This window comes from Helianthus annuus, chromosome 16 (genome assembly GCF_002127325.2).
Source record: "Helianthus annuus cultivar XRQ/B chromosome 16, HanXRQr2.0-SUNRISE, whole genome shotgun sequence".
Lineage (NCBI taxonomy): Eukaryota > Viridiplantae > Streptophyta > Magnoliopsida > Asterales > Asteraceae > Helianthus > Helianthus annuus.
In genome coordinates this window covers 68004276-68020911 of record NC_035448.2, presented here as the reverse complement: position 1 = coordinate 68020911, position 16636 = coordinate 68004276, and the positions used below count along the sequence as shown (strand labels likewise).

At 41.8% G+C, this 16636-nt stretch overlaps 1 non-coding gene across 1 annotated transcript; it reads right to left on the bottom strand.

Annotated features, from left to right (window-relative positions):
• Window positions 1–7892: 7892 nt before the first annotated feature.
• LOC118488534 lies at window positions 7893–7999 on the bottom strand. The gene has a single exon (XR_004885078.1). It is a non-coding gene; the product is annotated as a small nucleolar RNA R71 (small nucleolar RNA).
• Window positions 8000–16636: the final 8637 nt, after the last annotated feature.

Below are 16636 nucleotides of genomic sequence, written 5' to 3'. Positions count from 1 at the left end.
AATCATAGGCCCGCAAAGAATAATCAGGCCCCCATTAGAGCCCAGCCTATGAATCAGCAGAATCCCCAACAGAACCCACCTCTGAATCGTGACCCTCCCTGTGCCACTTGCGGGAAACCACACAAGGGTCCATGTCGTCGAGCCGAAGGCCTCTGTTTCAGATGCGGAGGTGCAGGACACCAGATTAAAGAGTGCCCTCAGCTTAAAGCTAATGCTGGGGGAAATGCCAGGCCTGCTGGAGGACGAGTTTTTGCACTTACAGCTAATGATGCAGCTAATGCCCCAGGTACTGTTTCCGGTTATGTGCATATTGGTGAACGTGAATTGTATGCTCTTTTTGATACTGCCGCTACACATTCTGTGGTTTCTCTTTTATTTGCTAAATATTTGAAGTCTACTCCTACTGCCTTAGAGTATCCTCTAGTTATATCTACACCTTTGAGAGATGCTTCTGTTATCTCCTATGTTTATAGAAATTGCCCAATCCGAATTGAGTCCACCATTCGTGCAGCAGACTTGTATCCAATTCACATGAGTGATTTTGATGTTATCCTAGGTATGGACTGGCTATCGCAGCATAGCGTTTCGATTGAATGTCAGAGTCGTCGTGTTCTATTTGGAAATCCTCGGTGTCCTGAACTTGTTTATCAGGGGACTCACCCTCGTAAGTCCATTAAGATTATCTCTGCACTTAAAGCTCAAAAGTTTTTATCGCATGGCTGTGCCGGATTTCTTGCTTCTGTAAAAGTTACATCTTCCGAAGAGCCTAATATCTCTGATTATCCGATTGTCTATGAGTTTCCTGATGTTTTTCCTAAGGAGCTGCCTGGACTCCCACCAGATCGTGAAGTGGAGTTTACTATTGATCTTATTCCTGGTGCTGAGCCGATTTCTAAGGCACCTTATCGCATGGCACCTCTTGAGCTCAAGGAGCTCAAAGAGCAGCTACAAGAATTATTGGAACTTGGTTTTATCAGGCCTAGTGTCTCTCCTTGGGGCGCACCAGTCCTGTTCGTGAAAAAGAAGGATGGTTATATGAGACTCTGTATTGACTATCAAGAGTTAAATAAAATCACCATTCGAAATCGTTATCCGCTCCCTCGCATCGATGATTTGTTTGACCAGCTTCAGGGTGCCAAATGTTTTTCTAAGATTGATCTAAGGTCGGGTTATCACCAACTGAAGATTAAGGATTCTGATGTGCCTAAGTCAGCTTTTCGTACTCGGTATGGTCATTATGAGTTTTTGGTTATGCCGTTCGGTTTAACCAATGCTCCCGCTGTCTTCATGGACCTAATGAATCGAGTCTTTCATGAGTTTCTTGATAAATTCGTCATAGTCTTCATTGACGATATTCTGATTTATTCTAAGAGCAAGGAAGAGCATGAAGACCATCTTCGTATTGTGCTTGAGATTTTGCGATAGAAGAACCTTTATGCAAAATTCTCGAAGTGCGAATTCTGGTTAGACCAAGTAGCTTTTCTTGGTCATGTAGTTTCTGCTAGTGGTATCTCTATGGATCCTGCTAAGGTGGAGGCAATCACTAAATGGCCTACACCTACCTCTGTCACCGAGGTTCGCAGTTTTCTTGGCCTCGCCGGTTATTATCGCAGATTCGTTGAAGGATTTTCGACTATCGCTTTGCCTCTCACACAACTTATGAGAAAAGGGGTTAAGTACTCTTGGAACGAGGACCGTGAGAAAAGTTTTCAAGAATTGAAGAAAAGGTTGGTGTCTGCCCCGATTCTCACACTCCCATCAGGTACAGGTGGATATCAAATTTACAGTGATGCCTCGAAGAAGGGTCTTGGATGTGTTTTGATGCAGCATAACAAGGTCATTGCTTATGCCTCACGTCAGTTAAAACCGTATGAGGTCAATTATCCGACTCATGATCTTGAGCTTGCCGCCGTTATCTTTGCTCTAAAGATTTGGCGACATTATTTGTACGGAGAGACGTGTGATATTTTTACTGACCACAAGAGCTTGAAGTACATATTTACGCAGAAGGAGTTGAACATGAGGCATAGGCGTTGGCTAGAGTTGCTAAAGGATTATGATGCCAACATTCAGTATCACCCGGGTAAAGCCAACGTTGTGGCTGATGCTCTTAGCCGAAAGAGTTCTGGGTCTATTTCTTCTCTTCAATTGCAGCCGCAAATTCTCGCAGATCTTGACAAGTTAGGTATTGGTATTCATCTTGGTGACACCAATGGTTATCTAGCCAGATTTCAGATAGAGCCTGACTTGATCTCGCAAATCAAGAGTGCTCAACAAGACGATGGGGAACTTTGGGCTATTATTCAGAATTTGGAAGTTGGAAAGCAGTCAGAATTCAGAATTGATGAGAATGGAGTAGTCTGGTGTGGAAAACGGTTATGTGTGCCTAATGATTCCACTCTGCGAGAGTCATTGTTAGCCGAGGCACATAGTTCACCATTCTCTATTCACCCTGGATCTACAAAGATGTAACGGGACCTTCGTCAACACTTTTGGTGGAGCGCTATGAAAGAGGATGTTGCTAGGTATGTTAGCAGATGTCTCACTTGCCAGCAAGTTAAGACCGAACATCAAAGAGCTGGTGGTTTGCTTCAACCACTAGACATTCCCGTGTGGAAGTGGGATGACATTTCAATGGATTTTGTAACTGGTTTGCCGAAGACGTTTAGAAAGAATGATGCTATCTGGGTTGTAGTTGACCGTTTGTCAAAGTCTGCTCATTTTCTTCCTATTCAGCAGGGTTTCTCAGTCAGTAGATTATCTGAGATCTTTACTCAGGAGATTATCAGACTTCATGGTACTCCAGTCTCTATTGTTTCTGACCGTGACCCGCGTTACACTTCTCGTTTCTGGAAAGGTTTGCAGGCCGCATGGGGCTCCAGGTTGAGATTCAGCACCGCATTTCATCCTCAGACCGATGGCCAGTCGGAGCGTACAATTCAGACTCTCGAGGATATGCTTCGGGCATGTTCCTTAGAGTGGACTGGAAACTGGGATGAGTATCTCCGCCTAGTTGAGTTTGCCTACAATAATAGTTGGCAAGCTAGCATTGGTATGGCACCATTTGAGCTTCTTTACGGTCGAAAGTGTAGAGCTCCTATTTGTTGGGAGGAAGTTGGCGAGAAGATTATTGAGGGACCCGAATTAGTGCAGATTACGAGCGAGAAAGTTGCTATCGCTCGGGAAAGGTTAAAGGAAGCTCAGAGTCGACAAAAGAGCTACGCAGATCGACATCGTCGAGTATTGGAGTTTAATGTTGGTGATCGGGTATTCTTGCGAGTTTCGCCTTGCAGGGGAGTTCGCCGTTTTGGAATGAAAGGGAAGCTTAGTCCTAGATTCATCGGTCCGTTTGAAATTCTTGAAAAAGTCGAAGAAGTTTCTTATCGTTTGGCACTACCGCCCCAGTTATCGCACGTGCATAACGTTTTTCACGTATCTCTTCTTAGGGGATACAACTATCATCCGTTACATGTCGTGAATTATCCACTTCATCAGATTCGAGAAGACTTGTCATTCGAAGAAGAACCCGAAGCTATTCTTGACAGACAAGAGCGGGTTATGCGCAAGAAGACTATTCCTTTTGTTAAAGTTTTGTGGAGGAACCATTCTGAACGTGAAGCTACTTGGGAAATGGAAGACACCGTCCGCTCCCAGTATCCGAATCTATTCGCGTCTTAGCTCTTCGTAGTTCCGGTTAGTTGGATTTATCTCGTTCTATTTTGTATTAGTCAACTTTGTTTTGTTCGCATTCGAAGTTTGATCTGATTCAGTATCCAGTTATATGCCATATCAGAAACTTGTTTGTTAGTGTGTTTTATATGATTATAAGATGTTTAGAGCTTCTATGTTCGCATTCCGTGTGTTATCCGTACTTAGCAATTTCGAGCACAAATTTTTTTTAGGGTGGTAGAATTGTAATATACGAAATTTTCAAAACCCTAATAAAATAAATGTCATAAGTAGTGCGACATATTATTATGTCGGATATTCAAATGTCTAGAACGTTAGTTAACCTTTAGCCCCGAATTAAGGATGGTATAATAATAATAATCTTAATAAAAATAATGTGAATGTGAATGCCTTAAAAATGATGAAAGTAAAACATACTACCAGTTGGTAGAACTCACTTGTTGGGTGATTTTAGAGAATCGACAAGAACAAAAGAAAAAAAAAGAAAAGAGAAATATTATATTATACTAAATTAAGAACTAAATAAGGGATGAATAAAGAAATCAAATTTTTTAGTAATTATCATTCAACCCTTCCCAATTTCCGTTCAAATTGACGCGTCCTATTTGTTTCTAAAATTTCATCAACGCATAATGCGGGATTTCGTTTCCCTCCGAAACAGTAGACTATCCTTATTAATCGACCTCATTCACATTGTTTCACTCCTTGCGCAACCTTTCAAAAGACGATTCAAGCCACACAAAAAAAAAACCTTCTCGGAACAACCACCTTTCCGTAGTTACTCGCCGTGGTGATTCAGGCCGCACAACCCATCGGTACACCTCCGTCTGCTGCCACCGTCTCCCTCTTGTGTCCGTCGTTTCACGAATAGGAACCGAGATCACCTTTCTTCTCCTTTATAAACTGTGTTCGTAATTTTATTGACCGACTCCGACAATTTTTGGCAGCCGCCACTCGCCGCTGCACCCTTTGAACCACCATTACTGTGAGAATCCAACCGTCGCTGCTATTTGAACCACCGGGATCGCGAACCAGTCATCATCACCTTTCTACCGGATACACCCGCAATCACGCCGTTTTAGTCGTCCTCGCAACCATCGTTCGCCACCTTCTGTCATCACGAACCGCCACCACCGTTGTTTCGTTCTTCCGATCAGGAGAGGTAGGTGACCAACTCTATTGTTATTTCGTTTTCGGTTCCGGTAACTTTGGCGTGGGGTGTGGATTGGTTTCGTGAATTTCCGGCGACACGTCACTTTGAATGAACGTTGTGTGAGTTGTATGGGTGCTCTTTTGATGTGTGTGTCTGTGTGTATTTCGGTTGTGTTTATGTGTGTTATCTTGTGTGTATGAGTGTGTGTTTTGATTTATATTTGAAGGTGAGTGCATGGGTATGATGATATTAGGCATGTGATGACTGTTAACTAAATTGTATGTGAATATTATGTATGCATGATGCATGTGCTATGTATATTATGTGTGTGTATACTGTGTGTGTGTGCAGTGTGTGTGTCCATCGAGTGTGTGTGTCATATGTGAAGGGGTGTTTGTTTAGTACTTGTTTAATAATAATTAATTAATTTTTTTCCTTTTGTGAAAGTATACTGAGAGTGTTTTGTGATGCATGGTGTGAAGTACTTACACCATGGTGTGAAGTACTTATACTGTATCTATGTTTTAGCATTCTAGGTGTGTGTAGGGTATGGTGATTTAAGTAAAAAGAAAAAAATTGAGCTAAACAGTACATTGAAAAAAAAAAAACAATAATAAATAAAGAATATCATTTTCATCTTTTATTTTACCAAATTATAAACATATTTTGTAACTAAAATTTTGGACTTTATATGCTCCCTGTGATATATATATATATATATATTTATATATAAACATTGTTCACAGTTAGCTAATTAAAATAAAGGTTTGATATTTAAGTTTGGGTTTGTTCGTCGGGGAGTCTCGTATGTTAAACCAATCATTGAGCGTGAGCGAATTATCATATAGCTGATTTATAAGATACGACATTTAGGTTCACGGTACTTTTAAGGACAAACTGGGTAGTGGATTTTTGCTTTCCTTGCAAAACTAAGGTACGGATTCTTTGGTCTTCTCATCAGAGTATTTTTTTATCATATCCGTCACTTTGCAGTACGGATTTTGTTTGTTTTAGTTAGTTGTTTCAGTTCACATTTATTATTTGATAAGTTCGTAGTGGCATGCAATAGACTTTAGCAATTGTAATCATTATTGCATGTTCCCATGAGAATCAGTTTAAGTTGCCTATATATTAACACATGGCCTAAGTTTCTGTACTCTGTCACCCGAGCATGTCTGGCTTGCCGTTTGGGCGTCAACGGCATGGCACTTATCGTGACAGTGCGTAATAAAAGTTCACGGCGTCTCTAGTTTGTGCTTGTGTAGCACCTGGCCCCTAGAGGCGTATAGATCGATCTTAGCTCTGAGTCTGAGTTTGTTGTCTGGAGATTGGAATTATGGGTGAACGCCACACTCACCATCTCATAGGTGCATGGACTAGCTAGCTGTGTACCCGTCTGTTTAGGCTCGTGGGCGCTTCCGTTTCACGTGACTTGGTTTGTTGTTATTTGTAGTCACGTAGTCTGATATCTGTTTCTAATCTGATCCGTTTATAATATTGTCTGGTATGCTTTGTATGTCTGATTATGTTCTGCCTCAGGTTATGTTCAGTATTTGTTCAAGTATCAATTTTGGTTTTGCGTTCAGAAATTTCATATTTCTTTCTTTATGTCCTTTCTTTACATGTACTATTTGATTTTTCCGTTACTGGGCAACCTTTGGCTCAACTGTAGTTTTCTTTGTTGTGTTTTTCTTAATTGTTGACAGGTAATCCGGGGAATGTTGGGAACTAGTGATGAGGAGAGTAAAATGCGGTTCAAGAATAAATACTTTTATTTATTTAAGTATTTTGAATTAATTAATACTTAGGATTCTTGGTTTGTTTTCGAAACCTTTGGTTGTCTTTTGGATCCTACGTTTCCTCTTTAAACGGATTGTGTTTGGTTTTTGATATCTGTAATAGTGACACGTCAGCCCTATTCGGGTCGGGGTGTTACAAGGATAAACCGGTATTAAAAGCTCTTGTGTACTTGGACGACCTCGGTATCTTACCAACGCTATACTACGCTCACAATGGGTGCACTTGCCCATATGTGTGTTCGGTGTTAGTAAAATATCGTGTTTTATAAATTTAAAACTTGAGTAAAGTGTTAAAGAGGGCTAAAAATATACATAAAAATATATCACACCGCACGCACATCAAGTTTTTGGCGCCGTTGCCGGGGACATAAAGATTTTAAGAAAGTTAGGAATCAACGGCCTAATCATTTTATCTTATTTTTTTGTTATTTTTTTGATTTTTTTTATAAATTTTCAGTTTCTGCAGAGCTCAGCACGGGCCGTGCGTGCCTGGTCGGACACGGGCCGTGCCCAACATTGTTACTGGCAATTTTTATTTTCCAAGTTACAGAGAGATGAGCACGGGGCCGTGTCGGTGCAACAAAGGGCCGTGTCGAGCTCCCCAGTAAAAGGGATCCGGAAAACAATTACTTTATCTCCGACCACGGGCCGTGTTCATCTGAGCACGGGGCCGTGGTGAAATTTCTGACCAACGTTCTTCTTTGTTTTTATTGAAGGACTTGGAACCCAGGCGCCACATCTGAACTTTCTACGATGTGTATGAGCTCCAGTTCTAGTAGAGACATAAAAGAACCTCTAGACGAACCCGAACGCTTTCTAAGAAAAAGACTTAAAGCTAAAACCAAGAGAAAGTTTCGGGGGACCCACTTCCAATGGCGGATCAACGTACCCACATGGATTACCTACGACCCACCGTAGGTAATCTCAGCGCCGCTATCAATGCACCGAATGTCGAGGCCAACAACTTCGAATTTCGGCCGCATTTGATACAAATGCTCCAAAACTCCGCAACCTTCCATGGGCTTGCGGACGAGGATCCCCATCTACATATCACTAACTTCTTGGAGATATGTGATACTTTTCAGATCAATGGAGCATCAAATGACGCCATCCGCCTTCGAATGTTTCCATTTTCATTAAAAGACCGAGCTAAGGCTTGGCTAAAAACCCTCTCAGTTGGCTCGGTAAACACCTGGGATGAACTAGCCCAAAATTTTTTATATAAGTATTTCCCTCCAGCTAAAACGGCTAAATTAATGACTGAAATTAACACATATTCACAAGAGGACGAGGAATCCTTATATGAAACTTGGGAAAGGTTCAAGGAGCTACTAAGAAAGTGTCCTCATCATGGTCTTGCGGTATCGCAACAAGTATCCACTTTCTATAATGGGTTGTTGCCACACACAAGACAAACACTTGACTCTAGCTCTAGGGGACTTTTAGGTAATCGCCGCCCAAATGAAATTTATAATCAAATTGAGGAAATTGCTCAAACCAATTTTCAGTGGCACACTCCCCGAGGCACGAAATTTATTGCTCTGGGCGCCCATAAGGTTGATGAGAGCACCTCCTTGCAAGCCCAAATCGAAGCCCTTTCTTCGAAAATCAAAAAGTTAGAAATGGCAAAAATGGCTTCGGTTATGGCTTGCGAGGGTTGTGGTGGGCCACATGAAAATTGGAGTTGTATGAAAGAAATGGATAATCAGACAGAATCGATAAACTACATTGATAATAGACCTAGGCCGTCGGGTCCTCCAACGGGTACCTACAACCAAGGATGGCGTAACCACCCTAACCTTGGTTGGAGAGAACCCGACAATAGTAGTAACCAACAAAATCTAAACCAACGAACAAACTTTCAACAACCAAGAAACGAGTCACAAAATTTCTCTCAATAACAAGGGGGATGAGAAAGGCTTGAAGATACCGTATCTCGCCTCATCTCCGACACCGAAAAGAAAAACTCGGATCGACTTCAACAACTGGAATCGAATTTTAGAAATCAACAAGCTAGTATTCAAAACATTGAAAAACAAATAAATCAACTAACTCAAAATTTCTCCGAGAGACCTCAAGGCGTGTTACCAAGCAATACCGAAGCCAACCCAAAGGCGCAAGTGCATCTCATCACATTGAGAAACCGTACCGTGGGTCCCGAGGAGGCTCCGTTACCTCCAGTTGAAAAAAGCCGATCTAGCCAAACCACAACTCCACCGATGCCCCAACAAGAGACGGCTCCTCCACCAAATCAAGAGCCCACCAAGAACCCTCCAGTTCCGTATCCCGGTCGGTTAATTCGCCAAAAGACCGATGAGCAATTCACAAAGTTCGTAAATTTACTAAAACAATTGCATGTTAATATTCCATTTATTGAAGTTCTAACCCAAATGCCTAATTATTCAAAATTTATGAGGGACTTCCTCACTCACAAAAGGAAAATTGAATCATTGCAATTAGTTAATTTAAGCGAGGAATGCTCCGCCTTGCTACTCAACAAACTCCCGCAAAAGAAGATCGATCCTGGAAGCTTCACAATCCCTTATTCGATTGGGGAATCTCCCATTCGCAATGCACTAGCCGACCTCGGGGCTAGCATCAACCTCATGCCCGCATCAATGTTCGACCGACTCGGCCTAGGGAAAGCAAGCCCTAGAAAAATGAGCATACAACTCGTCGATAGGTCCGTCAAATATCCACAAGGTGTCGCTAAAAATCTATTGGTTAAAGTCGGCGAATTTGTCTTCCCAGCCGACTCTGTCACACTAGATATGGAGGAAGATACCGAAGTACCACTCATCTTAGGGAGGCCATTCCTAGCCACGGCCCACGCAGTGGTAGACATGAATGGTGGAACACTAACATTGAGGGTTGGGGACAAGGAAATGAAGTTCGGAGTTGGTAAGAGAGTAGAAGACGATGACTCGGTCAATTACATGAAGGTCATAGACTCAATTCTGGATGATGCTCTCCAACGGTGCAACATGGATGCACAACATCCCACTTGGGTAACATATGACTGGCTTTGGGTCTAGCCAAGAACCCTTATAAACGTGGCGCACCACGGAGGCATTCCGCGGAACTATCCTTAGTTTAATTTAGATTAATTTTTATGTTTTCTAGTTTAGTTTTAATTTTCAGGAATAAAACACACTCGGGATGGTGAAGGATACCAAGGGAAACTTGAACCAGCACCCCATGCACAAAAATAGAGCCTCCCACAAATTTTTCTTCATCACAGCAAGTTCGGCACGGGCCGTGTACAGCCAACACTGCCCCGTGCTGAAAGGTCTGCAAGAAATCGCCCAGTTCAGGTAACTGGACACGGGGCGTGTTCGCTGAACACGTGTAACACCCTAGTGTTTCGAAAGTCAAAGTCAAAGTCAAGATTGAAGTCAAGGAAGAAAAGATTGCTAATTGCAATCTGTCTCTCCTTGCTCAATTCCTGTTTTGACTTCTATGACTGTAGATAGTCTATTTTGTGTTTATGTTAGTTATATTATGTGGTGTAATTAATTAAAAATCGCAGTAATCGACAAATATTTATCGCTACGAATCGCTTTACGACTGTGAATAATAGGAAGTAACAATGCGATAAAGTCAACTAAACACTAATCAATCAAATCTAATCAACACCGCACTCGCAACTCGAATTACGCATTTTGGTGATTATTATACATGTGTATGTGCCTTATGTGTTACTTGTGCATGTTTATTTACGTTATGTGTGGTAATCAAATCGAATCGCAATCCCAAACCAAATACGAACTAAGGATGATTATATGTTGATATGGTATGATAATTAGTGGAGAAGAGACAGCGCGCGATATGAATAGTTGGGATTAAAAGTAATTTGAATAGAGAACTCTATTGCGAGCGATGTGCAATCGCAATCGAAATCGAAATGTCAAAAATCGTCGCGTCGCGCACTTGAACCAGATGCCAGCCGACCGAATTCCCATCCGACCGGGCTGCCATCCGGTCGGTGTGCCATCCGACCGACCTGTCATCCGGTGTGGTGTCATCCGACCGACCCACCCTTTCCACTTTTGGAATCCTATAAATACCCATGTCATTTTCATACTTTCTACTTTTGGAAATCCTCTGTCCGAGCAGCTCGTGTTCTCCACCTTTTCTCCGATTTCTCTCAAATCCGGTAAGATCTCGTCCTAAATCTTGTACTTTCCTGATCTACACGCACTCCTACACCTTTCTACCTTTTAAATCTTCACTTTTAACCGTGAAATCACCAAGATTCAAGGGTTCTAGGATGATGTCATCATGTGTTCTTGAAGAACTTCATGTTTTGGCCTCAATCCTTCAAGAACAACTTGAATCTAACCGATTTTCACATAAATAAACAAAGATCTTCCATAGATCTAAACATATTCACGGTAAAAGGTATTGAAGGAAGGTTTTTCCAATTTTCTTTCAACACTTTTACACCTCAACGCATGCAAACCGATAGGATCGGATCTCGTTCTAACCTCTACTCGTTCTTAGTAATGTGTTGGCTCAAGACCAGAATCCTATCCGCGAGACCACCGATTTCGGGTTAATCAAGAACGACCGACTTGAACTGGTTAACTGGTTGAACGTTGGGTGATTCCTGTTCGGTCAGGTTACCAGGTTCGAGACGGGGTTCTGTTGGTTGACACGTTGTCAAAGCATTTCGATAAAAACTACAAACGATCAAAACGACCAAGTGAAAGATGAACGGAACGCCCAGCACGGAGTGCTATCCGACCGGACTACTGTCCGACCGGACAGCCATCCGAGCGACCGGCCGTCCGAACGACCGACACTTTGGGTCCCACACTTAATCAACCTCATTTAAAGTTGAGTATTGAACGTATTGCTATCCGATCGGACTACCATCCGACCGGATTACTCTTCGGATCATGAGATACTTAACTTCAACACTTAATCGATTTTTCAACATGTTCAATGCACTAGTGATGCCACCCGACCGGACTGCTGTCCGATCGAGTGACAACCTGCTGTGAACTTGTTCTCACTGAAGTGTCAACCTACCGGACTACCGTCCGATCGACCGACCTGAAAGGTAGAGATACTTCAATGTTTTCAAATGCTACAACAAAAACTTCAAAAGTCAAACCATCATACACAAACACATCCTTCTCATAGAAAGAAACAATTCACTCGAATAGTCATCCGACCGGACTACCGTCCTCCGAACGGATTATCTTCCGCCCGACTGGCCGTCCGATTGGATTACCATCCGACCGAACTGCCATTCGACCCCTCAACACTTGCTTTCATTTACGCGTCACTTATCATTATGCTATCGTTCTAATCAGGCTAACCTTACTCTCAAGCGCTCCCTTCAATCCATCAACCGCTGTGAGTATACTCGATCCCTTTTTGCTTTAAGCACTTTTGGGTGTTACATACGTTAGTTATACGAAATCACATCAAACACACTACGCAATACTTTTAGCGCTAATCGTTGCTGCATGTATTACATGACTTAATGAATGCTTGTTTGTTTTGTTTACACATGGAATGCTGTCTACCTGCCATAACAACAATAGTACTATAGTTTGGACTCAGCACCCGTTCACACGGGGGTTGTTAAGGACAATTATTTGCATGGATTACGGTGGTGATTATGTATTACGAACTGCCTTGGGCAGTTAACCCGCAATCATTGGTATCGATAGATCCATATCGATAATTAACATGCTTCATTTTCCTCTGTGTACGTGCTGGTTATGTGTCAACTATTTCGAACTCTATATGCTATTATCAAACTTGTATGCTCGCCTTTACACTATGTGTATTGACTTTTATTTTAACGTATGTGACAGGTAATTAGGATGCTTATCTGCTAGGAAAGCGAGGCTATAATAAGTTTCTAGAGGCCAACAAATAGTTGTCTGTACTAATGTAACCAGGAGCCTCTAGAAGCAGATAAACAATTGGGCTATTTGAAAATCCGAGTTGTCGGAATAGAACTATTTGCCTAGATTTTGACTGTAATAATTTGTTTACCTTTTGAGACATGGTATGGGACATGTTACTTAAAATTGATTGGTAATGATAATTGTTATGGAAACTTCTGGACAATCTGTTTCGCTCAGTGCCGCGCCCCGATGATCCCGCCATCAATTAGGGTGTGACAACTTGCCCCCGTGCCCAGGCTTTTGTTACTTTCTAAAGATTTTTGTTACTGGCAACCTGAACACGGGGCCGTGCCTGGACACCACGGGCCCGTGTCCATATGCCCAGTAACATAAAGAATTGTTTTTAACACACTTTTTACACATAAAATCAACCTAAAAACTTATTTTTGGGACACATTGAGGACAATGTGTTGGAACTTATGAGATCGTTGATACTTGTGCTGGATTAGTTTTATTATAGTGTGTAGCTTGTTTTAAAGTCTAGAGGCATATTTTGTAATTAGATGAAAGTAGCAAACCTGACCTAGTGTAGATAAGATGCCAGCATAATTATAATTATGCTGGTAAGTCAGGATCTATATAAACCATTGTAATGTTTCCCTAGCCAAGCTTTTGGCTCATTTTGGTGAATATTTGTGTTGTTTACATTTCAATCTCTATTCTTGTGCTTAATCAGATTTCCAAGGTGCATTATTGATTTATCTTATTGTTTGGATTCAATACAACACTTGTTGTATTCATCATACCATTAGCTTCATCTTCATTCTTGATTCTTCTTAACTTTTTCATAGTACAAGCACCGTGTTTTGGACTAAAACAATCAACCACTGTGATCCGGATTGATATTGGGATCTACAATTTGGTATCAGAGCCTTAGTCCTCTTGGTTGTTGTGTTTTTGTTAAGATTTTTCAAAGTTTTGAAGGTTTTTCAAAGTTTCAAGGTTTTTCAAATTTTTGGACTTAAAATGGATTGATTTGGTGTGTTTAATCGATAGGTTGTTGTTAATCTGTGATTAGGGAGTTATTTTGGACATTTTGATGCATAGAAACATGGTTTTTGAGTCGTTTTTGGGTGATTAGAGGGTTTTAGTTCGTGTTAAACCCTCTGGTTAGCGAAGATAAATTTGAATATAGCGAAATTATTTTGAATACAGCGAACTCATTTTTTGAATACAGCGAACGTGTTTTTTAATACAGCGAAATCATACTTGAACATCGCACAATTGTCAATTTCGCCGACTAAAACTCGAGCGAAGTTGCTGATTTCCGGCGAAATAGTACCAAGTGTCCCTCTAGCGAATTTTATCAAAGGCGACTTCGAGAACTGTGATAAAGAACCACAACGTTTTTATCACGGTGTCCGGCGAAATAAGCCAAACTAACGTGTGTGTTTATTGTATCAGCGGAATTAGCCATCTTCGTTCGTGCATGACTTCTCCGTGTACCGGCGAAGACATTAGATCTGCGAAATCATCTGGCGAATTTATTCTGTTCCACTAAGGTTCAGTCAGCTCTCCGGCGAAGTTATCTGTTTCGCCGGCGAAATTGCTCTACACAAGTCAGACAGCGAATTTAACTTCTGATCAGCTTTCTTAAGTCAAAAACAAGTCAAGATGTCATTGAATCAACTAAGTCCAATTGCTCAAGCTGAACTTGAGACCGGAACCACCACAAGACCACCAAAATTGAAAGGAGCCGAAGATTTCGGTACTTGGAAGAATCGAATCAAGTCATTCTTCAAATTCACTAACTACAATCTATGGCTTTCTGTCATTGCTGGACCCCGTGTTCCAACGGTGGTTCAAGGAGATGTGATAGTCATTAACAACGACCCCACAACCTTCACCGATGAAGACAAAGCTCTAATCCAACGCGACCGTCATGCACATGCTGCCTTAACCATGGCTTTGTCAACTGACGACTGTAACATGTTTGAAGAATACAGAACTGCTAATGAACTCTGGCACGCTTTGATCGAACACTACGAGGGAAATGAAGAGCTAATTGAGAGCAAAAGAGACATGGTGCAGAAGCAATACGACATGTTTGGTGGAATTCGTGGTGAAAGGCTTTCCGATCATATCAGTCGCTTTCTGAATATGATGACCAAGATGAAGAAGGCAGGAAATCCTGTCATAAATCGTGCTGCCATAAAGAAGCTTCTGGATTCGCTTCCAAAGGAATGGAGCCTTCAATGCATGATGATAAAAAGGGATTTCCTCAACAACCCAAATCCTGTCACTTTGTCCGATTTAATCAACACTCTGAAGACTTTTTTTTTTTGGGTAAAGGGTTACCCCGGTGATTCTATTAAAACAATCCCAAATAAGTACAAGTAGTGAGGATGAGTTCCACACTAGTTCATATACAGGACATGCCCCATATATGTAAACCAAGCAAAAAACAAAACCACAATACCTATGACACCACACAACCTAGTCTACTACACATTATGGAAAAATATCTAGTAGACACGACAAACAAAACAGAGCAAGAGATTATCCTCCATCATCAAAAATAAAACTGCCACAGACTAGCAGCCCCTTGACACGAACCAACAACACTCTATCCATTGAAGAACTTCGTGGACGAGGTGCTTGCCCTGCCTTCGACAACCCGGATGTCATAAATTCATTAGTTTCGTTATAACTACCAATAACCTCCTCATCATCCGATTCCTGCTGGTCATGTTGAACTTCACCATTTTTACCCACATTCTTACCCCTATCCGAAAGAACATCAAACGGGTTGTGCGTCTTGACACTAGATGGCGGACCTGAGGTAGAAGCCCCACCATGCGGCTTGGATCCAATCGGCCGATATTCAAATTTTTGCTTCTGCTTATTAACAGGAAAACCTGATTTCCTAGCCGCTTTTTTGCGATCCACATCCGTAAAACCCTCTTTGTCTACAACCGGCTGCTTCATTTGTTTCCGGGTATTGCTTCCCTCTTGTTTGTTCTGACCAGTGACCGGCCCCTTAGGAGCCCTCCTAGGCTGTCTCGGGCAAGAATCATCAGAATGACCAAACACCTTACAATGTGCGCACCTAAGAGGACTCCATTCATATTCTACCGACAAAATCACTTTACAAAAGCCTTCCCCCTCCAACTCTGGAACTGCAATAACTATCTCTTCCTTAAACCCATTTTCAGCTGAAATTTCTACTAACGCTCTCGCGTAACTACTCCTTCCCCAATTTTCCGTGCACATGGATGAAGTGTACGAGTCCAACATCCTAGGCTCTCCAATAGCCGTAGCAATCATACTCAATCCATCCTCCGTATACGCAGCAATCGGAACATCATGGATTTTAACCCACACTTGCAACTTCTTTACTTCCTTCTTTTCTAACTTAGAAGTAGGAGACCAAATATGCAAAAACATAGGCTGAGATCGGATAATCCAAGGTCCCTCTTTAAGAACATTCAACATACCAGCTTCATCAGCAAACTTAAAGAAAAAGAACCCATTAGCATTCATCATTAATTTCTGTAATCCAAACCTCTTCCACTGGTTCTTCACAAAATAGTCCACAACCGGATATGCAACTCTGTCCCCTAGGAAGTAACCATACAGAGTGTTCGCTAATTTTTCTTGAACTGCTCTAACCGACTCACGAGGAAGAACCACATCACAACCCTCATGCGTAACAGGGCTAGCAAGAGATCTGAAATTTACCTTGATAGGTTTGGCTGCTAAAACCGAGTCTACATATGACATCGGTTTTGAGTTGTTACCACCATCACTACGATTCCCCTGGATGTTTGCACTATCTTCCAGATTTTCCGAAACTGTAGTCTCTGGCCTCACAATCTTCACAGGGGCTTGAACAGACGAACTGAACAGTTCTTCAAGAATGCTCGGTTTCCTTGGTTTAGTTTGAGGCAACTGAACTGTACCCCTGCGAGGCTTCCAAGTAGTACCCTCAACATCAATCACTCGGTTGGCAAAATCATCAAAAGACACTGAAGTTTTTCCGCGATCAACCGGGGGAAATACCCCATCTGATTTATTTTCACCCATTCGTAACCCTCCAGCCGGCACTGATTCGAAACCCTAATCTG